Genomic DNA, 23,271 nt, shown 5'->3' on the forward strand with positions numbered 1-23,271 from the left:
GAACATAGACTCCTGACTCTTTTCATTTGCTTTCCATTAAAGTATAAGCCCTTGTGGGTGGAGAATGTGACACTTGCTTGTTCAGTGCTTCCTAAACCTCAGTATTGCCCCCTATAAATACTAGTCTACTAAATTACTACTATAGAGATGCCTGAAAGGGGGCAGGGTGGGGGAGGAGGAGAGAGGTGTCTGATTTAAGTTTGCATATCTACACTTTGGAAAAAAACCCCACTCATTCTTACCCCCCACTCTTTATGACAGATTGCCTCTGTCAGGTTCACTTCATTCCTATGTCCCATTTTTCCTTCAGATTCTCCTCTTCCCTCCCAGACCAGTGACAGTGTTATTATTAATAATGGTACTTGTTAAGTGCTTACTATGTGCCAAGCACTGTTCTAAGCGCCGGGATAGATATAGGCTAATGGAGTTGGACACAGTCCCTGTCCCACATGGGGCTCACTGTCTCAATCCCCGTTCTGCAGATGAGGTAACTGAGGCACAGGGAACTGAAGTGACTTGCCCAAGGTCACACAGCAGACGAGTGGCAGAGCCGGGATTAGAACTCACGACCTTCTGACTCCCAAGCCTGTGCTCTATCCACTACGCCTTGCTGCTTCTCAGTCCCTGCCTATTTTGATTAAATCACTTTCATTGACTTGTGTTAATGCACTCTACTGATGGATTTTGAGGTGGCCAGACAGTTACCCAACCGCAGTAGTGTACTGGAGTGTCAAGTGTTTTATGCTGTCATTCCAGTTAAACAGCCCAATCATACATTAGGGAGCTCCTTCCACCCGAAATCCCTGACCCCAATATCATTGCTTCCCACAGGTGGAAATTATCCACTTTTTAGATCAGCTCATAATCCCAGACAAATACACTCGGTTCAACCATAGTACACGTATTCACTATATGCCTTCCCTAGGATGCAGTTAGGGAACAATTTTTGTACAGGGTGTTTGTGGGGTTGGCAATTGAAGAATCTACTTACGCCCTTCTTTGTTTTGCTTAGATTTGAAATGACTGAGCACTACAGCATGAGTTTTCCTCAGTGGGAGGTTAGAAAAACAGCATAAACTAATGAAAAGAGCGTGGGCCTGGGAGTCCAAAGACCTGGGTTCTAATCCTGGTTCTGCCACTTGTTTGCTGTGTGACTTTAAGGAAGTAACTTCTCCGTGCCTGTTTCCTTATCTGTAAAATGGGGGTTAAGAACCTGTTCTCTTTCATTCATAGACTATGAACCTGAGGTGGGATGGGGACTCCGCCTGACCTGACTGTCGTGTATCTATCGCAGTGCTTGGCACATAGTGAGTACTAAACAAATAACACAAGTCTCATTCATTCATTCTATTGTATTTGAGAGCATACTATATGCCAAGCATTGAACTAAGTGCTTGGGAGAGTAGAGTATAACAACAAACGGACACATTCCTGCCCACAACAAGCTCACAGTCTAGAGAGGAAGACAGATACTAATATAAAAAGATGACAGATCTATACATATGGGCTTGGGGATGGTAGAGAGGAAGAATGATGGAGAAATAAGAGCGGCACAGAAGGGAATGGGACAAGAGGAGAAGGGGGCTGAGTCAAGGAAGGCTTTTTGGAGGAGATATGCCTGCAAGAAGGCAATGAATTGGGGGAGAGCAATTATCTGTCTGATATTACTAATATTTTGAAAGACCACAGCCCATCAATCATTCAGTGGTATTTATTGAGCACCTTTTATATGCAGAGCACTTCACTAAACGCTAGGGAGATAAAAGAATTAGTGGACATGTTCCCATACATAATAATAATGTTGGTATTTGTTAAGTGTTTACTAGGTGCTAAGCACTGTTCTGAGCACTGGGGTAGATACAGTGTAATCAGGCTGTCCCTCGTGAGGCTCACAGTCTTAATCCCCATTTTACAGATGAGGGAACTGAGGCACAGAGAAGTTAAGTGACTTGCCCAAAGTCGCGTAGCTGACGTGTGAGGGAGCCGGGATTCGAACCCATGACCTGTGACTCCCAAGACCAGGCTCTTACCACTAAGCCACGCTGCTTCTTTAACATAACATAATGACCTTACAGTCAAGAGCAGATGGACATTAATATAAATAAGTTATTTATGTTATATAATTTGAAGATGAGTACATAAGTGCTGAGGGGTTGGACGAATATCAAATGTCCAAAGGTCATACATCCATGTGGAAGGGAGAGCAAGCCCTTGCATTTTAGAAGAATTAGGGGTCCTGGAAAAATTATTTCAAAAATTCAATAAACACCTAGAAACTAGGAGGGGCAACGGTATTGTGTTGTCAAAACTCTGATCAAATTTCCTTCTCTGACAGAGAGGTAAGACTGTAGATCTTAAAGATGTAGCAAATGCAGTTTATCTGGACTATTTGTAAAGACCTGGGACTGTGGCAAACAAGGCAGAATAATTAGCAGATTCAAAATCTGGCCTAGGCTAGAGACCAGCATGAATGGACCTCATCCACAACTTTCTATCACATCTTCATCAGCAACCTGCAGTTCCATTAACACTGTAACCTTTATTGACCCATACCTGGGGCCCTTCTATCCAGTTCTTCAGCCATCGTCAGCAAGAAGCAGAGATAGGAGCAGAGATCAAGCATAATTTCCAATGACTCAGATAGTCATTGGAATTTATGGAAATAGTGAGCATTTGGTCAGGAGGGCATATTTAACTGAAGAAATAAAACACACTCCTTTCACTGTAATAAAAGTCCCTGCCCCTTCCCCTCCCTGCAACTCTGCCTATTTAATAGAAATATTCAGAGGGCTGTAATTCATTTGGGCTACTGCAGTGCACTACATAGTCCCCTAGAAACTGAAAAAAAAAAACTCTCAGCTCTGAAACTGGCCAAATAATGCCTTGGGTAGATTTTATAGTGGAGAAAGATTTATTACTTTGCCTCCCATGGGTCTTAAGCTTATCTTTGCCCCTTTATATTTAAAATCTTATAATTCATAAACAAAGTTGTTCCATTATGAAGTCTGAGGTTGGCAGTGATGTAGGCAAATGATGTGTGACTCTGGGACAACCCATTTTTTTTTGCTAAAGTTACCCGGAACCTTTATATTCTCTCACTCACTATTAAAACACACTATTTTATGGGTTGCTAGTACATGATTGTAGGGTGTAAGTTGCAATTGGAAAAGAAGTATGTTCCTTTTACAATTAAAAATTGACCATTTAACTCCTCCCATCTCATTAAGGAGATGACAGGCCTTTGCTTGGACTGGACTTTGCATTTCTGCCTTGACTAAGTGTGAAGGAATTAAATTATCTTCTCTTGAATCTTTCATTTAATTTCTTGGAAGTCAAACTGATAGGGACTTTCTGAACCATAATTAATTTAAATGATTTATATGAGGCTATCATTATTGAAAACCAAGTGGTTCTGTCTGGGTGAAAAGAAAATTAAAAATCCAGAATCTTTCATCTAAAAATAACAATCGAGGAAAACCAAAGCAACAAGAGTAGTCGTTACTGTGTTCAGCATACTACTTCAAGCTCCAGAAGGGAGGACATAGTCAAAATAATAGAAATTCCAATTCTTGACCTCCTTAGCTATTAGTTTTTTTAATACTCTTGTTAAAGGAAAAATTTCCAGGTAATATATTTCATTCTATTAACAGAGATTCCTCTCCAGTCTGATTAAGGAGAAATATGTGACTGCATCTATTCCAGACTGTAAATTCCTCAAGGATAAGGTCAGGGTCTTAATCTTCTTTTGTAATTCCCTCGGGTGCCCAAGACAGTGCTCTGCATTACATAATTGGTGATTGATGCTGTTGGTAATGCCATAGGATAGATCAATTTGAACACAGGACTCCAGACTTTTTTCTATTCATTTATCTCATAGATTTGTAAAATGAAGTAAAATATGAATCAAAGTTGCTTAAAAATAGTCCCCTGTGTCTTGCCAAAGTGTATTCAAATTTTAACCTGAACTTGTACTAGATTTTTTTCTCAACAATACAAATCGTCCTTTGTTTCCCAAAGGCTGGATGTCATGTTGACCTTCTCCTAGAAAGGCAGGCTGAGTAGTCTGCCGGGAGTGTCGTTGCTGGTTCAATCATTGCTTTGGTGTAACAGGACATTCACAGGCCACTTAGATTTGAGTAGGGATAGGGCGAACTGTAGAACAACAGAGATAATACGCTGCAGTTCTAATTCTGTTTTTTCCAATAACCTTACTGAGGTTTCCTCAGAATACTGATTGTATGGTATCTTCATTAATTTGGGTAACAGAGAGGGTCCTTGAGGGCAGCGGCATAGTGGATAGAGCACAGGCCTGGGAATCAGAAGGACCTAGGTTCTATTTCTGGATCCTTCAGTTGTCTGCTGTGTGACCTTGGACAGATCATTTAACTTCTCTGTGCCTCAGGTACTTCATTTGTAAAATGGGGATTAATACCGTGAGCCCCATGTGGACATGGACTGTCACCAACCATATTAGCAAGTGTCTACCCCAGTGCTTAGTAGAGTGCCTGGTGCATAGTAAGTACTTAACAAATACCGCAATTATTATTATAAACCCTGGGATAGAATCAAGGTAATTCAGTTGGATGCAGTCCCTGTCCCACATGGTGCTTACAGTCTTAATCTCCAATTTACAGATGAGGTCCCTGAGACACAGTGAAGTGACTTGCCCAAGGTCACACAGCAGAAATGTGGTGGTGCTGAGATTAAAGCCCAGGTCCTTCTGACTCCCAGGCCCATGCTGTATCCACTAGGCCACACAACTTAATACAGTGCCTGGCACATAGTAAGTGTTTAATAAATACCATTAAAAAAGTACTTTTTTTGTTCTCTCCAGGTGCTTGGCACAGTGCTGTATGCACTCATCAATTACATTGTGAAGAACTCTACATTCCCTGCCCACGGGGAGCTTAGAGGGAGAAGTTTACAGTCTAGCTTGCATCTGCTTGATGAGTGTGGTCTAGTAAAAAGAGCATGATTTTGGGAGTCAAGAGACCTAGTCTCTGACCGTGGATCAACCACTTGCCTGCTATAGGATTTTGGGCAAGTCACTTAATCTCTCTGTGTCTTTTTCCCCATCTGTTAAATGGGGATACACTAACTGTTCTCCCTTCATCTTAGACTGGGAGTCTTAAGTGAAATGTTTCTCACCTGATTAGGTTTTCCAACCCAGTCCTTACTTAGTATATAGTGCTTGATAAGTATCATTATGTATCATTATAGAATGAAGATTGAATTTGAAAAAGGATTTTACAATTCTATAATGGAAAAAAATGAAGTGGTTTATTTAGCAGTTGCATGAAGAATTTACATGCATCTCGCTTATACATCTCATTCAGTATGCTTTTAACAATAAGTGGGAAGAACATCACCTGATCTGAGGTGGGCAGAGGCCATAGCACACTTGCATCTGCGGGAAGCAGTTTTGAAAATCATTTTTTCAGGGATGAGAATATGCTCGGCACACAGTAAGCACTCAAATACCATTGTTTGATTTGGCTCCATCATATTGGGCAGACAGGATGAAACCCATTTGGAAACACATTCCAGTGTTCTTCACTTCAGAATCTGTCCTAGGAGCCCTATAATCAGGTCGTTTGCCTAATCAGCAGAGAGCAATGTAGACTTTCCCAGACCTAGTCCTGACTTTTCCTTCTCTCCTCTCTCCACACTTGACGATTCCCTGACAGGCTGCCTCAGGACAGTCCAGGTAGACCAGAAGTGTTGTGCAATGAGCAGATAGAAGTCTTCAGACCCTCCGGACAGCAGCTGGTAATCGAGCAAATTCCCTAGCCAGTGAAGAACCAGCCCTGATGACAAAAGCTCCTCACTGTAGCTCAATTTAACCCTTGTGAAATCTGGCCAAGCTGAATTATGACCAAACATCCTGGAACCAGATCTCCCTATCGAAACCGTGGGTTAAAGTTAAGACCATTAAGAGATATGTAGGTTTTTCAGAACTTCTTTGTACTTTATTTTTGCCCAGGTAGTCATATTTTATAATAATTTGTCTTGTAAGCTCTAGTATTCTCTTCCAAGTGCTTAGTAGAGTGTTCTGCACACAGTAAGCTATCTTGATCAAGCGAACTCTGGAATTTTTTGTCTTTAGTTTTGAATTACTCTACCTGCCTTCAATCCCTTATTGAAGGCACGTAACCTCCAAGAGGCTTCCCTCACTAAGCCCTCCTTTTCTCTTCTCCCACTCCCTTTTGTTTTGCCCTGACTTGCTCCCTTTGTTGTTTCCCCATCCCAGCCCCACTGCACTCATGCACGTATCTATAATTCATTTATTTGTACTGATGTCTTTCTCCCCCCATCTAGACTGTGAGCTCATTGTGGGCAGGGAATGTGCTGTTTATTATTGTATTATACTTTCCCAAACTTAGTACAGTGCTTTGCACATAGTATTGCCAAATTGTACTTTCCAAGCACTTAGTACAGTGCTCTGCACACAGTAAGTGCTCAATAAATATGATTGTTTGTGGTGCTAGTGATGAAGCTTCCCATTTAGAACATCAGACAAGCCTCAGACTTGAAACTTGAGGACTAGAAACCTGTGAGGAGGATTTGATTATAGTGATGGTGGCTTGTGTGGTACCACCTTCGCACTTTCATCCCTGGCAGTAGTATTTTTAGTGGGGCACAGATTGAGATGAGCAAGTAGATATGCAGGCGCGCTGCATATAGGGAAGTGAACACGTTGGATCCATTTACAACCCGAGGGACCACAGCAGAGTGCTGCTCAGTGTGCCATGACTCGATAAGCAGTTCCCCTGGGAGCAGCTGAGGTCTGCTTCACCCAGGTTAGGTGGCTATTTTATGTTGGGTTTTTTTATCTAAAATTATTGGCAGGGTTGTCTACCTTAGGTAATGACCTAAGAAGTTCATTCAGTAGCATTTATTGACTGCTTATTATGTGCAGAGAACTGTACTAAGCACTTGGAATGTACAATTCGGCAACAGATAGAGGCAGTCCCTGCCCATTGATAGGCTTACAGTCTAATCGAGGGAGACAGACAAAAACAAGACAACTTAATCGCAATAAATAGAATCAAGGGGATGTACACCTCATTAACAAAATAAATAGGGTAATAAAAATATATACTAATGAGCACAATGCCGAGGGGAGGGGGAGAAGCAGAGGGAAAGAGGGGAAAAGGGGCTTAGCTGAGGGGAGGTGAAGGGGGGGCAGAGAAGGAGCAGAGGGAGCAGATGGAAAAGGGGATGCTCAGTCTGGGAAGGCCTCTTGGAGGAGGTGAGCTCTCAGTAGGGCTTTGAAGAGGGGAAGAGTTAGTTTGGCGGCGGTGAGGAGGGAGGGCATTCCAGGACAGCGGGAGGACGTGGGCCAGGGGTCGACGGCAGGATAGTCATGAACGGGGGGTTGGGAGGAGGTGAGCGGCGGAGGAGCGGAGCGTGCGGGGTGGGCAGTAGAAAGAGAGAAGGGAGGAGAGGTAGGTGGGGGCAAGGTGATGGAGAGCCTCGAAGCCCAGAGTGAGAAGTTTTTGTTTCATACTGGAGGATTTTAAGGAGGGGAGTGACATGCCCAGAGCGTTTCTGCAGAAAGATGATCCAGGCAGCAGAATGAAGAATAGACTGGAGCGGAGAGAGACAGGAGGAAGGCAGATCAGAGAGAAGGCTGACACAGTAATCCAGCCGGGATATTACGAGAGCCCGTAACAGTAAGATAGCCTTTTGGATGGAGAGGAAAGGGCAAATCTTGGCGCTTTTGTAAAGGTGAGACCGGTAGGCATTGGTGACGGATTGGATGTGTGGGGTGAATGAGAGAGCAAATAATAATAGTATTTGTTAAGTGCTTACTATGTGCAAAGCACTGTTCTAAGTGCTGGGGTTGATACAAGGTAATCAGGTTGTCCCAAATTGAGGCTGACAGTCTTAATCCCCCTTTTACAGATGAGGTAACTGAGGCAGAGAGAAGTGAAGTGACTTGCCCAAAGTCACCCAGATGACAAGTGGCAGAGCTGGGATTAGAACCCATGACCTCTGACTTCCAAGCCCGGGTTCTTTCCACCAGGCCATGCTGCAAGAAGTTCTTATAAGAATGTATATCATAAATATATACATATCTTATAAAGTATCGCTTCTAATGGCAAAGCCCCAGCAGACAGAACTGGGAGAGCAGTGGTGCTCTTCAGCACTTAAATACCATCATTATTATTATTATTACCGGTGCTATGGCTCCTCCAATTAATCAGTGCTATTTATTGAATCTACTGTGTGCTGAACACTGTGTTAGTGCTTGGTAGAGTACAATAGAATTAATAGGTATCTAATGAAGTGAGCAAGAGCTGAAGGATTTTAGAGTCTAGTGGTATATCAGTCACTAAAAGAGATTACTAGTACCAGTCCTCTGCATTAGTTTAGGGCTTGTCAGTTTGCCCCACGTAGATTTGAGTCCAAAAAGGAATTTTCATTTCTAAATTGTTTAATACAGTGCCCTGGTAGGCAGCCAGCTGTCTTCTACCTTCAACCTTGTTTCTATAGCTTCCTAATATTGTGTTACTGCTCACTAATATTTAGTGAAACTCCAAAGGAAGTTAAATTTAGCACTAGCCAGTCTTATTGTTTAAACTGGTCTTAAACACCAAAATTCTGTGTAGTTCCTTTCAGATAGTCCCATACACCCAGGTCATAAACTCTTGCTTTATATTGTGAACTGTTTTGAGGCAGAGATCACACATTTCAATTGTGTATATTTCCCAAGTGCATCATGCCGGTCCCTCAGTAAATACTGCTGATACTAATATTAGGAGTACAGAATATTAGTGCAGAAAACCTTCCCAGGGAAAATTATGCCCACCAAAGAGTTTAAAATACTATTTTCAAATTTCTTAGTGCTGCTCCCTCCTGAGGGCCCATGTCCCTTATTGCATTCTGCTAAGTGATATTTTGGGTGTGGTTTTTTGTTTTATGTTATTTCAATTTATGCACGCACCTGGCAGCAGTTTGTTGTTTGCAAAGAAGGGGGAATAAAAAGCTGTACCATGACAAAGATAATAAGGCTATTAACATCTTGACTTTAAAATATTAAAGAATGGCATTTTAGGTAGAATTTGTTTTCCCCCCAAGTTATAGTTCAACCAAGATTTCAGTTAAAAAAAAAAAACCGCATAGTGATCCACTCTCAACACCCCTGAATCCTGAAAGTATGAGATTAATTCAGGAAGTGACTCCATTGCTGTGGAACTGTGAAAGGTCATTGTTTTCTGGAATGCTGCCATTGACTATAGGTTTGCAGGAACATTGAAGAACTGCAACCTTTTTGTTGAAATCTGCGAGTTTTCAGAGAAGGAAGTGCTATATTTAATCATTTGTTATATGAATTTATACAAACCTTTGGGAGTGAATGTTCAATAAAATACCAAAGCAGATTAACAAATGGATGATTACAAAATAGGGTTATATGTTCCCTGGATAGTAGTTCAAAAATATGTTAGCTACCATTAATTGCAAATGCAATTCTTTCAAAGATTCCTGGGAGTATTTAACTAAGAAATATTCGAGCGATGCTCGTGCTAGTTTTTAAAAATTAACATTTTGGTGCTCTTAACTAATTTAAAGTTGGCATGGTATGGAAATCAATCCTCAAAGAAGATTTATTCATTACCACATAATAACATTACTAAGCTCTCCACATGCAGGGCCCTTGGCTTGGGGGTGGTTCACAGTCAAGAAGTTCCGTATGACCTAAGGCTAACCTTTTGGGTTTGAGTATTTGGGATGGGATTGGCAGAGACAGCATCTCTAGAACCACATGCTCTGATTAGCCGCCCTGTCACACAACCAGATAATGTCAGATGGTGGGCACTGCATGACATCATCACATTATAAGACTCATGCAGCAAAACAGGGGAAAATAATATAAATGATTATAATTGGGGTATTTGTTAAGCAGTTGCTACAGGATGATCAGGCTTACACAGTCCCTGCACTGCTAAGTGCTCACAGTCTGAGGAGTTGGGAGAATTGGTATTTCATCCCCCTTTATGGATGAATAAAACCGAGGCACTGAGTAGTTAAGTAGCTTGCCCAAGTTCTCTCAGCAGGCAAGTGGCAGAGCCAAGATACAGCCCAGCAGTACCTCTGACTCCCAGGTTTCTGCTCTTTCATCTAGGCCTCATTGCTTGTCACAGCCCCACACACATTTCCAGGGCCATTCGCTGCTGGGCCTGGGAGGATGGGGAGGTGAGATGCTGGGTCTGGGGAGGAGGGTATAGGTGTGGTGATGTCAGGGAGCTGGGTTGGGCTCCACTCTGCATTCACTCGGTCCCTGATTGGCTTGGGGAAAAGGCCAGCTCCGGACTCCCGGGCTTGCAGGGCACGATGCTTAATTCTTCAGCCACCGCCTTCATCCCGAGTGGAGCCCGGGCTGGGCTGGATGGCAGCTGTGGTTTCCTGCAAGTTAGGTCCCGGAATGTGTCAGAGCTGAACTTTGTGATCAGAGTTTCCAAGGACACATTTCCAGATATGCCAGCAGCTCCCATCTATAACACAGAGTCTGGTTCAACTGTGGTGGTAACGGGGGCCCAAGGCTGTTACCCAGCTGAAGAAAATCAATCAAGGAGAAGCCCTGCCTTCTTATTAACAACAAGGGTAGCCTCTACTCTCCCGTCACCCTAGACAAAAGTAGAGCCACCAATTTATTGCATCGAGCATGGGGCCAATTTATGGGTGGAACTTTGAAAGAGCAGATGAGAAGTAGAAGGTGAAGTAAGAAAATAGAAAGGAAGAGAAGGGAGTGAGAAAGTGGAGGTGCCTCCCTCTCTGAGACCTCCTCGTCCGTGGACACCACTGGGATTCAGGGCTAGACACAAGCGTCTCCCTCTTTAGTCCCCACCCCAGTTCCTAATCCATTCGCTCTCTTGCCCTACCCCTACTTGATCTCGGGACCAGACTGGCCCCAGATTGCCAACTTGTACACAATCTCTGCATGTATGGTGAAGACCCCAGTTTTATGCTCGCAAAAGACACCATCCACCTTAAGGAGTGCTGACCAAGAGAAATCCACCATACCTGACCTACTAAAGATGCCTTACTAAAAGATGCCTACTCATTCAACTGTGTCAGTGCCATGGGTATTTAGCATGGCCTAGTGGAAAGATCACAGACCTGGGAGTCAGAAGGCCAATCCCAACTCTGTCAGTTGTTTCCTGTGTGACCTTAGGCAAGTCACTTCACTTCTCTATGCCTCAGTTTCCTCAATTGTAAAATGGAAATACCTGTTCTCCCTCCTAGTTAGACTGTCCATGCAGGACAGGAACTTTGTCAGTCCTAATTAACTTGTACCTACCCCAGGGCTTAAAACAATGCTTGTAATTTTGTTATGGTATTTGTAAAGTGCTCACTATGTCAGACATGGAGCCTCAACATTTGTTCTGATTACTAGTAATAGTATTTATTATGCACTTACCATATGCAGAGCACTGTACTAAGTTCTGAGAGAGAAAACACAGATGGGAATTATAAATAGATGATAATATAATTTGTCTTAGACCAAAATGTCTGGAATTCTTTTCATTAATTGCAATAAAGCTGTAGATAAGGTGGGGGATCATCTCTTTCAGGCAGATGTTTGTTTTCAGAATACCTTATTGGAAAATAATTTTTTTTCTTTTGAAATTGTTGAATCTTGAAATTCTGTACAACTGTGGAGCCATCCCTTCAATGATAAATGCATCATAAACTGGACTATGGGAATGACTTTGTTTCCACTTTTTTTGAGGGGAAAAAAACCTTGTAACCATTAGTAAGCAAAATGTAGAATCTCTAGTCTCTCAAAGTAGTAAGAGATATAGAAACCACATTTATTAAGGGGTTTATCAAAAGTGAAGGATTAACTTGGCAGGAGAGTCAGAAGTGGAAATCATAAAACATTAGTGTGACACTGCCATTCTCTTAATCCACTTGAATTTAGGACAGTGACCTCTCTCATGGATTTGGACTCTACTGCAGAGTGGACTCCAGAGCCATATGTCTATCTAGGCATAGATAGAGCTATAGTGATATTCCTACATAGCTATGTCGATCTAGGTGTATGTTTTTAATGGCATCTGCACATCATTTTTTTAATCCAGCTTTACACATGATCTTAGCATTTTGCCAAGTACAACAAAATATGTTCTTGAAACACTATAGCAATATAGAACGCTCTTACAGATGAAAAATCTTTTTCACTTCTGTCAGTGTAATAAAATGAAACTCTGGCAAAAATAGTAACTTGAGACTGAATGTGTTAGAGTTGAGCCAAAAGAAACCAAACATATTGTTTGGTTTTTCATCTGAGGCTCAGTATTGAATAAATCACTACAATAGCTGAAAACTCAAACTAAATAACACAGTTTTTACTTCTCTAATATTATATTTAGAAATATGTTTGTGAATCTAAACAAAGAACAGCATTTAACAACTTTAAGAGGGATGTATTTTTCTCACTATGAGACTAGCTTAATATATGCTAGTGATCTGTTCAGGCTATAAAAGAATATTCCACAATTTCTGTTTTGCAATGGAATCCATATCTAATTAACAGCTATGTCCATAAGGTGAAGAGTTCACTTCAGCATGTAAGTTGCTCAGATGTTGTTTCACAATGAAAACTTGTGCTTGCTTTTAAGTGTATATGTGCAAATGAGTAAGCCTAATGCCTCATTGGAAAGAGCATGAATTTGGGAGTCAAGAGGGTCTGGGTTCTAATCCTGACTCCACCACTTGCCTGCTGTGTAACTTTGGGCAAGACATTTCACTTTTCTGTACCTCAGTTTTTTCATCTGTAAAATTGGGATTGGATATCTGTTTTCTCTTTCACTGAGACTATCAGGCCCTTCTTGGTGAATCTGAAATAAATAGCAATAACTTTAGTGGAAAGAGCATTAGCCTGGGAGTCCTAAGGACCTGGATTCAAAATCAGTTGTCTGCTGTGTGACCTTGGGCAGGTCACTTCTTCTCTGTGCCTGTTACCTCATCTGAGAAATGGGGATTGAAGTCTATGAGCCCCATGTGGAACAGGGACTATGTCCAACCTGATTTGCTTGTATTCACCCCAGTGTTTAGTACAATACTTGGCACATAGTAAGCACTTAACAAATAGCATCGTTATTATTAGTGGCAGGTCAACCAGCTACTACCCTGTCGTGTAACTTTGGGTAAGTCAAATCTCTGTGGGCCTCAGTTTCCTTTCCTGTAAAAGAGAGAGAAAAATTATGCACCTCCCTTCTTGCTCACAGGAATATTGTGAGAACATAAATGAGGTAACTGAGATGAAGGCGCTTTGGATGAACAAATAGAGGAATTACGCAAGTAAAGTGGTAATATTACTGAAGGGTGAGGAGGAGTGATTCGAGAGATAGGATGAAAAACAGACACTCTTCTAGTTTGAGGCAGGGAAGTTTGTATGTTTTGTTTGATTCTATTGTAAGCACTTGAAAGAACAGGATAGTGTTGTTTTTGCTTCTTCTGTATGTTTTCCAAGTTCCTAGTCAATAAATAATATTTAGATACTAATTATAGACATATGGGAACAAGTGGAGAAATATAGACAGAAATGAAAAATAGGCTATAATCAGTATCCATATTAAGTGACTTGGGAGATGGGAATTATTTGGGGACTTCTAGGCAAGTAATTTTCCCGGAAGGCTTTGAAAGTAGGATGGGTCGTGTATTGGTAGACTTAAGTTGGGACGTAAATTCTATTCACAGGTACTCGGGAAATATTTTTGATATTGGTACCAACCTTTAGGATGCATTATATTGTGATTTTACCTCATTCTTCTCTGAGGGAGTGGGGGAGAATGCTAAGAATAGATCATCTGAGTGCTGGATAAATGAGGTTAGGAACATTTTTACTTTCTCCATAGGTCTCACAGTGAGAGCCCAAGGGCTTTTATTTTAAAACAAAGCCTCCTAATTAATTAGCACGTTACGCATGTCTGTTAGAAACTTCAAGTCAATTGAGATTTCTCCCTGAATTTGATACAAATAGTAACTTGTTACTTAGCCATTGGAATAAACTTCCCTGCCATGTAGACAGAGCTGTGCATTATATTCAAAGATGACATTACTGACAGTGATCTGTATAAGTCTAAAGTTAAAAAGATTAAGTGACCAACTTCCCTTCCACCCTTTGTACATCACGACTGTCTTTTGGACTTGAGTTACGATTCCTCTTGCAGAGTTGTGTGTCATTTGTGACTTTGCTTCTTAAACCTCAGATCCTCCCTTGAAGCCTGCTCAAAAGAGTTATCCTTTCCAACTAGAGCGGTCAGCTCCCATGTCAGTGGCCCATATCTTTTTTTCTGATTGTTTCAGTGGTTCCTAAAGTGTTTTCTCTGCCTGCACTTGACCCATGTAACTAGTCAAATGAAAGCTACTGGATGTAATGCTGCCTTCCACTCTCTTCATAATTCATTCTAGTGGAGTTGTGTGGAGCATTCCTTCAATGGTAGTCGTCTGGCTACATTTCAAGAGCTCAATGTTAGCAGTTTTGTTTCTCCATTTAATGGCAATTATGGTTCGTAGGTGTGACTGGGTTAGTACCTAAGAAGCCAGAGGTGATATTATATGTCTATTACAGCTTCTGGCCCCGTGGGAGGTTAGATCTGACCATCATTTTGTAGGCTGATTACTTGGTCTGGGGCTTTGATGACCCATTATGGGTCATATTCTGACTTCCAGCCCCACAAAGGTTAAGCTTTGCTTCTTGAATCATGTGCTTTTTGGACACTGTGGACTGCATATCTCTCAGAGCTTTCCAGTGGTTACTGCCAATGAAATTCTTTGGTGTTTCTCTGGTACAGACTGACACAGGACCTTACGTTTAGGTATAACATCACTCAGGTTCAGGAAAGTAGATCTCGATCTTTAGCATGGCTTCTAGCATGTGAAACTGAAATGATTAACAGGCAGAAGCTACTGGATATATGCCTCAGTGATCAGAAGCATACCCTAGTGGAAAAAGCTTGGGTCTGGGAAACTTGAACAAGTTATTGAATTTCTCTGTGCCTCAGTTTCTTTATCTGTAAGATGGGAATAAGAATCCTGTCCTCTCTCCCTCTTAGAGTCTGAGATGTAATGGTTTTGTATGGGCCCCAGTGCTTAGTACAGAGGAAGCACTTAATAAAGACCTTCACTATTATTATTATTATTGATAGGAGTACTTTCATTTGTAATGCTATCCATAGCCTGATGAATTGTGTTTCCAGAAGGCCAGAGGCATATTCCAAAATCAACTTCCCTTTCTCTTTTTGCAGCTTTAAGCGTGGATAGGTGAAGCTTATGATATCATTAGTCACTTTGTGGAGCCTTAGTTTTCTGTTTTGGTGAAGTGAAATAAGACAGGGTTTCTGGCCCGTTTGTTTTCAGTAGTGGAAAGCATTAAGCTGCCTTAATTGTAGAGTATTATCAATCAATGGTATTTGAGTACTTACTGTTTGCAGAGCACTGTACTAAATGCTCGGGAAAGTAGAATAAAACAGAATTTTCTGTTGCCAGAAGGTCACAGATCCAAGTGCATAGGTGACTTATGTATATATCTTTATGTACAACACTTAAGTACATATCTTTAAACTATATTTTAAAAATTACTTATATTAATATGTCTTTCTCCTCCTATAGATTGTAATCTTATTATGGGCAGGGAACAAGTCTGCTAATGCTCTCTCAAGCACTTTGTGCAGTGCTCTGCATGTTACTACAGTACTCAAATACCACTGATTGACAAAGAAGGGAGAGGGAGCCGGGGAAAAGAAGGCTTAATCAAGAAAGGCCTCTTGGAGAAGATGCAACCTTAAATGCTAGGTGGAAACCGTCACCTGCTGCAGCCTATGAGTGTAGAACAATTCCAAGTTCACCAAAGATTACTCATGCTATACGTAAACATGTTCAGGGAGTGAGGTGTTTTCATGAATGACCACAGTGTGAACACTTATTGATTTGAAAGCCTCCTGTGTGCATGAGGATCTGGTAGGTGCTATGAGAAAAGACCCTGTCTGACTCCTAACGAATTTCAATCTATAACATAAACAAAACTATTGAAGCATGGAGAGGTTAAATAAATGAATGTGAACTCCGCTAATAGGAAAACCCATAATGTACACATTTGATTGTGTTTATCGCCATATCAGCACAGTACTCTCCAAGGAGTAGGGTTATGTTCTTATTATATAAAAAAACCCACAAAAAACAAAAAAAAACCCAAAAAGCTCAGTGTGATACTTTTCTTACTCAGGCTTTTTTTTATTTCTGTAATGAACAACTTCCCTGAAGTTGCTTTTCCTGAGGCATGAAAATCCCTTGATATAAGATCCTGTTCTGAAGAGTTCTTTGACTTGCTATAGGCTTGAGTTACTCGTTTTATTTTGAGCTCTCCCACTGAGAAGCAGGTGGCCTAGTGACAAGAGCTCAGGCCTGGGTGTTAGAGGACCTGAGTTCTAATCCTGACTCCAATGTTGGTCTGCCATGTGAACATGGGCAAGGTACTTAATTTATCTATGCCAGTTTCCTCATCTGTAAAATGGGGATTAAAACTGTGAGCCCCATGTATAATAAGGACTGTGTCCAACCTGATAATCTTGAATCTACCCCAGCACTTAATATACTACCTGGCACATAGTAAGAACTTAGCAACTACCCTTAAAAAATTGGCACCTCAACTTATTCTTGAGTTGATCTGTGGCAAAATTTTAAATATAATATAGGCATAGATGACATCTTTTCTTTATATTATTTAATTGTGGAATTAAGTGTTTACTATCTGCCAGGCATTGTACTAAGCTCTGGTAGGTAACCTAGGCCCAGAGAAGTTAAGTGATTTGCCCAAAGTCACACAGCAGACAAGTGGTGAACCTGGGATTAGAACCCAGGTCCTTCTGACTCCCAGGCCTGTCTTCTATCCCCTAGGTCCTGCTGCTAGTCCTAGTAAAGCTTTATAGAATTTTCTACACATATTAGGGACCGAACTGTTGTTGACTGTAGTAGTTACTTTATTTGAGTGCCCAGTAAGCAATTGGGAAAATACTTCAGAAACATAAAAACGTATTTTGTGGCCATAAGGAGCTTAAACTCTAACTGAGGTGACAAATGTAGCAATCAGAATAATTGACTCTACAATTAGATATTCAAGAACTTTGGACAGTTATAAATGTGCACATGCTAGAGATGAATGTTGTATCGATGTGACTTGAGGTGTGTGAAATTGTGAAAATCAATCATATTTATTGAGTGCTTACTATGTACAAAGCACTGTACTAAATGCTTGAGCACAGATGAGGGTGATGCTGTTTTTCCAGTGGGGAACAACATGGCTCCATCTAGGCTTGTCACAACCCAGGAAAAGAGGGATAGTCAAGTTCTTCAGTAGGCTAGAAGAAAACTATGTGGGACGTAGTCAAATCATAGTTAAATCAGTGACTCTTGCTGCTGCTACTAGATTCCTTGGTTAGAATAATAAGCCCTGATTGAAGAAAGTGCCTGAGGAAACACATCTCAGTGTCCTGGATGCTCTGCTGCATTGCTGCTTTTTAGGGCTCATCTCCTATTGTTACATTCCTGTTAAGGGAAAATATGGAATAAATATTTAATCAGTAGTATTTATTGAGCACTTACTGGGTCCCAAGCACTGTACCAAGCCCTTTTTCATGGTATTTGTTAAGTATTTACTATGTGCCAAGCACTGGGTTAGATACAAGGCAATTAGGTTGGACACAGTCCATGTCCCACATGGGGCTCAGTCTGGCAAAGTAGAGAGCACAAAATAAGGTCCTCAATGATGAAGTCCTGGAATGTAGTGATTCCCCAGGTGTGTGACAACACGATTTCATGGGTTAAAATATTTGAGAAAATGCATGGTGTGTTGAGTTGAGGTTGCAAAAAGGGCAGCCAATAGAAATGTTTGAAAATTATGACTAGGCTAAACCTCTACCTACCGCCAAAAGGACAGATTCGTAGAAGATGAAAAGACATTCATCTACTCCATGTGTTTTTACAAATGGAATGTCAACCAGACTTGATTGTGCAATATAGCCACACTTGATCTTCTGTTTATCCAGACTGCTTTGGTCCCCATATGCAGAGCCTTTTGGCTCTCTGTGCAGATGTATGATGATGGTCTGGGGAGCAAGCTCGCTGGCCTCTCCAGGGGAAGGGGAAGCATGTATCCTCCTTGTGCCATCTTTTTTATTTGTCCTGGGGGTAAGACCAAGAACACAGAGACCTCAGAATGCAGCTGGAGGGATTTACAGGTGACTCTATAATAATGGTGGTATTTATATACCAACTCTATAAACCCACTCTATAAACCCACATGCCAGCTCTCTCTAGAATATCTGGACTTCTATTTATCCAGACACTGCCTAGACCCAAGCATCTGTTAATACCGGGTTTGCTGAGGTACTTTTTATGCCATCTCAGCCAGTGCTCTGTTGCTAGTGAGGTGGGCTATGTTGAGATTGTCAGCCAGTAGACAGCTGCTTCTCAGGATGCTGGGAAGCTTACTTTCTGCTTCTGGAACTGTAGGCCATTACTCAGGAAGGTATGTGATGTTGATTTCCCAGGGCAGGCAGGGAAATGGGATTAGTGGGGTTTGTCTTGAGATGCATTAATCCTGTCAGATGGGGCAAGCTCTTCCAGTTTTAGTTCAATGCCAACATTGTTTGCCCCATGCAGATTTCAAATTTTTTTAAAAATGGAATTTTCTACAGAAATCTTTTGAAAATGCATCTGTCCTGAGCAGACACAGCAAAAGTGGTGGGTGCAGATATCTGGGGAAACAATAGCAAAAAATTAACCAAGACGGTAGGTGGAAATCATGAGTGAGGTTTTGGGCACATCCCAAGCCAAAAGGAGAGTCTCAAATAGCATTGGATGCTCCCAGGGTTGCTGCAGTCACAAACCAGCACACAGTGCTGCCAGACGTGGACTGTATGGAAGAGGCTTTGGGTAAGCGTAGGCCATTTTAACCACATCTTCACACGAATAATGTGCATCATCAGTAATGTCAACTTTGGGGTTTAGCGATTTTTTTTTTAATAGAAGAACTTTTCAAAGTTCTAATTCAGCTGTTTAAAAAACTGTCATAAAACAAAGTGCTGTAAAAGGTTAAAGTTGGAGCTAGTGATAGTGAAAAATTGAGGGCATCCAGTAGGAGTTATGGTGCAGATCTAGCAGATGATGGAAATTGAAAAATTGCAGGTGAAGTCCTTGCTGTAGTGACATGAATTAAATTTCAGGCTACCGGTTCATAGATCATAGGATAGCTTAACAAGCATCTGGGAAACAAGCTGTACTCCTCCCAAGATTCTGGCAACACCTCCATTTTTTCAGGCAAGCAAAGAATGAACATGAGAAACAGCAATGAAGAAATCAGTTACAAGAATATCCCAAGAATGAGAATTAGTTGGATGATGAGGTAAACTGAAAGGGGAAGAATAATGTAACAAGACTCAATAAAGTTGTAAAAATTAGTTTGAAGAGAAATGCTTTAGTAAAACTGTAAAATATCGCAGTTTTAATCTCTATATTAAGTTGCTAGACAATTTTATGGAAATTGTCACCCAGTTCATTTTTAAGAAAAATGAATAGTAACCATTACTGATTCTACTGTGAATGGCCATTGCAGAGAAAATATTAACCCCATTTTTCAGTGTATCTGTGATGAACAGTACATACAAAAATACAATTTCTATTTTCAACCTGTCCAACCTTTTGGGCACCAGGGACATATTACTCATGTACTTAAGTCAAAGAGAGTTTTTATATATTATTTGTTAAGCACTTACTATATGCCAGGCACTGCACCAAGCACTGCGGTAGATACAAGCTAATTAGGTTAGAGACAGTCCTTGTCCACATGGGCCTCACAGCTAATAATAATAATAATGTTGGTATTTGTTAAGCACTTACTATGTGCAGAGCACTGTTCTAAGTGCTAGGGTAGATACAGGGTAATCATTACCCTATTTATTTTGTTAATGAAATGTACATCGCCCTGATTCTATTTAGTTGCCATTGTTTTTACGAGATGTTCTTCCCATTGACTCTATTGCCATTGTTCTTGTCTGTCTCCCCCAATTAGCCTGTAAGCCCGTCAAACGGCAGGGACTGTCTCTATCTGTTGCCAACTTGTTCATTCCAAGCGCTTAGTACAGTGCTCTGCACATAGTAAGCGCTCAATAAATACTATTGAATGAATGAAAGGCTGCCCCACGTGAGGCTCACAGTTAATCCCCATTTGACAGATGAGGTAACTGAGGCACAGAGAAGTGAAGTGACTTGCCCACAGTCACACAGCTGACAAGTGGCAGAGCAGGAATTTGAACCCATGACCTCTGACTCCCAAGCTCGGGCTCTTTCCACTGAGCCACGCTGAGCTTTAATTCCCATTTTACATTTGAGGTAACTGAGGCACAGAGAAGTGAAGTGGCTTGCTGCAGTTCACGCAGCAGACAAGTGTCAAAGCTGGATTTAGAACCCAGGCCTGCCGACTACCTGGCCTGTGCTCTTTCCAATATGCCATGCTGATCCTCTACCATAGCAAAGTGATCATTCTAACTCAAACAGTCGAGTTCTGTGGCCAAATGTGTTTCCCAGCTGTTCATCTTTAAAAAATTCCAGATCATTAATGAGAGGAGTACTCCTTTCAAATTACCATAACAGATCTGCAGACAACGCTGATATTTGGGGATAGCTTATCCAAGCTGGATGACCCAAGCCTCTGATACTCTCCTCTTTCCTTCCTGCTGCCCGTTTTTTGGCCGTCACTTTGCTGAGCTTTGCTGCAACTGAAGAAGTGGCAAGAGGAATGGAAAGAAGATGACATCCAAATATATCAGATTTGCCATTTGTGAACTGTTGTGGTAAATTGTTTGGGAAGGGCAGTGTCTGAAGCTATGGATTAAGTGAGGTTTGGTGGTTGTGGATTGTTGCTTTTTCTTGCATATTGCATTTGTGCAGAAAATCAAGTTGCTTTTTACACTTTATATTCTAACTCTAATAATTTATTTTACACTGATTCTAGTTAAAATTAGTCATTAGAGTTAAGTGTTTGTTAGAACTAAGGAATGGCTCTGGGATTTTAAATATTTGTTTTGAAAAAGGAGATTGTTTACTTTGAACACTGCCAGTAGCCATATACCAAATAACTCTGTTCCTACCCAAAAGCCCATGGCAGCTGGGAGAATCCCAGCTTCCCTGATAAGAGTGGATCCCCAAATGCTTGGGGCAGGGAGCGGGCAGCAGCAGCTGAACTCCAGCCTCCAACCCCAACAAATAGGGGCTTGGGAATGCTATGCGGGAGTGAGGGCAGAGTTTCTCCCAACCCGTTTTCTCTTCTGAAGCCCCCTTTGTTCTCCTCCCCAGTTTAACAGCAACTTGGAGTGGTGCTGGAGGCTTGACTGAGTAGTTGGGTCGTCCTACTACCAGGGAGCAACACTTGGGGGGCAGTGGAGGGGTGAGGCGGGTCTGTACTTCATGTTGGGTTTTTGTGGCATCCCAGCTTGAAGAACTCTGAGAAGCAGCCTGTAAAGATCACGGGTCTGGGAGTCAGAAGACCTTATCCCAGCTCTGCCAATTGCTTACTGTGTGACCTTGGACAAGTCTTTTAACTTCTCTGTGCCTCAGTTTCCTCAACTGTAAAATGGGAATTAAATACCTGTTCTCCCTCCTACTTAAATTGTGAGCCCCGTGCAGGACAGGGACTGTGTCAAACCTAATTAGCTTCTACCTACCCTAACACTTAGTGCTTGGCACATAGTAAACACTTAACAAGTACCATTTAAAAAAAAATTCAGGACTTTAGCTTTTAGAAAGCAGCAGTAGTGAATGATCAGTTGGGTCAAAAATGAATTTTCTTCAATATCCAGAACATACCTCCCACTTGTAGGCTGTTTCTTTCCCCCAAACAAAAAACAAAAAATCAAAGATTTTTATTTGTAATTCTTTTCTAGCCTTGGGTGTGACGACTGAGTAGAAAATGCCTGAGAGCCCTTATTCTTACTCCTCATTTATTCTCTTTATTAATCTCCTACCCTAAGACTCCCTTATTAAGTGAAAGTAAAGTACAGTTCTATCTTGGTGGGAGGTGAGGGAGAAATGAAGTGATCCCTCACCCAGGAAATTAATTCAGTCAAACAAAATGATCAATTGAGTTAAGTAGAATCTGGCTACTTTTTTATATATGAAAAACATCTTACCTCATTTGTCTTTATATCATCTTCCTAGAAAATAAATATGTAAAGAGGGCAGAGGTTGTTTCATTTTTTTATAGGTCTACTCTTTGAATACTCAAATATTGATGATCCGGCTATTTCTGGTGTCAGTTAACTGTGAAAGTAAAATTCAAGGCTTTTTTGTTTCCAGTTTTTGATTTAGGCTGATTATAACTACATCGTGCTTAATAATTTTTGTTACGATTCCAAAAAGATTAGAGCCTGATAATTAAAATGAAAGAATAACCAAATGTTGTGAACACAGATAATTTGAACAAAAACAACTAAGAAGAAAAAAGCAGCACACTCCCAATATGTGTAGACCTTCTGGAAAAGATCCAGGTCCTCAACTTATTCCTCTTGCCAACTCTTTGGGGACCTCTCTAGAATTGAAACAAAGCTTTTGGCATTTGAAAGATACATTTACTGGGACGAAAAGATGGATAGTCCGGACATAAGATGTGAAGGAGTGGGTTGAAGTTAATACAAGGAACTTTTTCGATAAAGATGTCTGCCAAAATCAGGGGAGTTAGGATAACTTCTCAACTAGGTCAACAGTAACTACAATCTTTCAGTGTTTTTCCTTGAGTAGATTTGGACTCCCCTGGGTGAGGCGGCTGCCTAATTCTTTTTAAGGCAAGTGTTTTTGAATTATACCGGATTGTTCAGCTCAAAACTTTTTTTTCTTCCTCTATATTATGTTTGCTCACAGCAAGCCAGTGTATAAAGATAAGGGAAGGCTGCAACCTAATCCTCTGACAGCAGTTCAGGAGGCTTTAGACGGAAAGTTCCTTTCAGAATGATAGAAACAAACATTTAGAAGTCTATTGGAAGCACAAATGAAACCAAGGATGAAACAGCAACACCACACTAGTGGAATCTAATGCAAATAAGTCACCACTCTCCAAAGTGATTGGGCTCATATTGGGTCCAAATGGTATCATGATTTTAGTGCTGTTTAAACCTGAAAGGTAAAGGTCATTTATCAGTAAAGGTTATTCTCCACTAGTGACTGAGACTAAATGCAAACCAGTGAAGAAGAAATAAAGTGCTTCCATCT

General features: G+C 41.1%; 1 protein-coding gene across 11 annotated transcripts in view; it reads left to right on the forward strand.

Moving 5' to 3' along the window:
- B3GALT1 (beta-1,3-galactosyltransferase 1) overlaps window positions 1–23,271 on the forward strand; it is a 331,813-nt gene that overhangs the window by 81,456 nt on the left and 227,086 nt on the right. Inside the window, exon 1 of one of the 11 annotated variants that reach the window (XM_007671189.3) lies at window positions 21,742–21,756. The exons of the other annotated variants lie outside the window; for them this stretch is intronic. The gene's annotated coding sequence lies outside the window, so the exon portion shown is untranslated. Of the gene's footprint in view, window positions 1–21,741; window positions 21,757–23,271 lie in introns of those variants that run through there. 11 annotated transcript variants of the gene reach the window in all.

The sequence above is a fragment of the Ornithorhynchus anatinus genome, chromosome 9 (assembly GCF_004115215.2).
Source record: "Ornithorhynchus anatinus isolate Pmale09 chromosome 9, mOrnAna1.pri.v4, whole genome shotgun sequence".
In the NCBI taxonomy this organism is placed as follows: Eukaryota; Metazoa; Chordata; class Mammalia; order Monotremata; family Ornithorhynchidae; genus Ornithorhynchus; species Ornithorhynchus anatinus.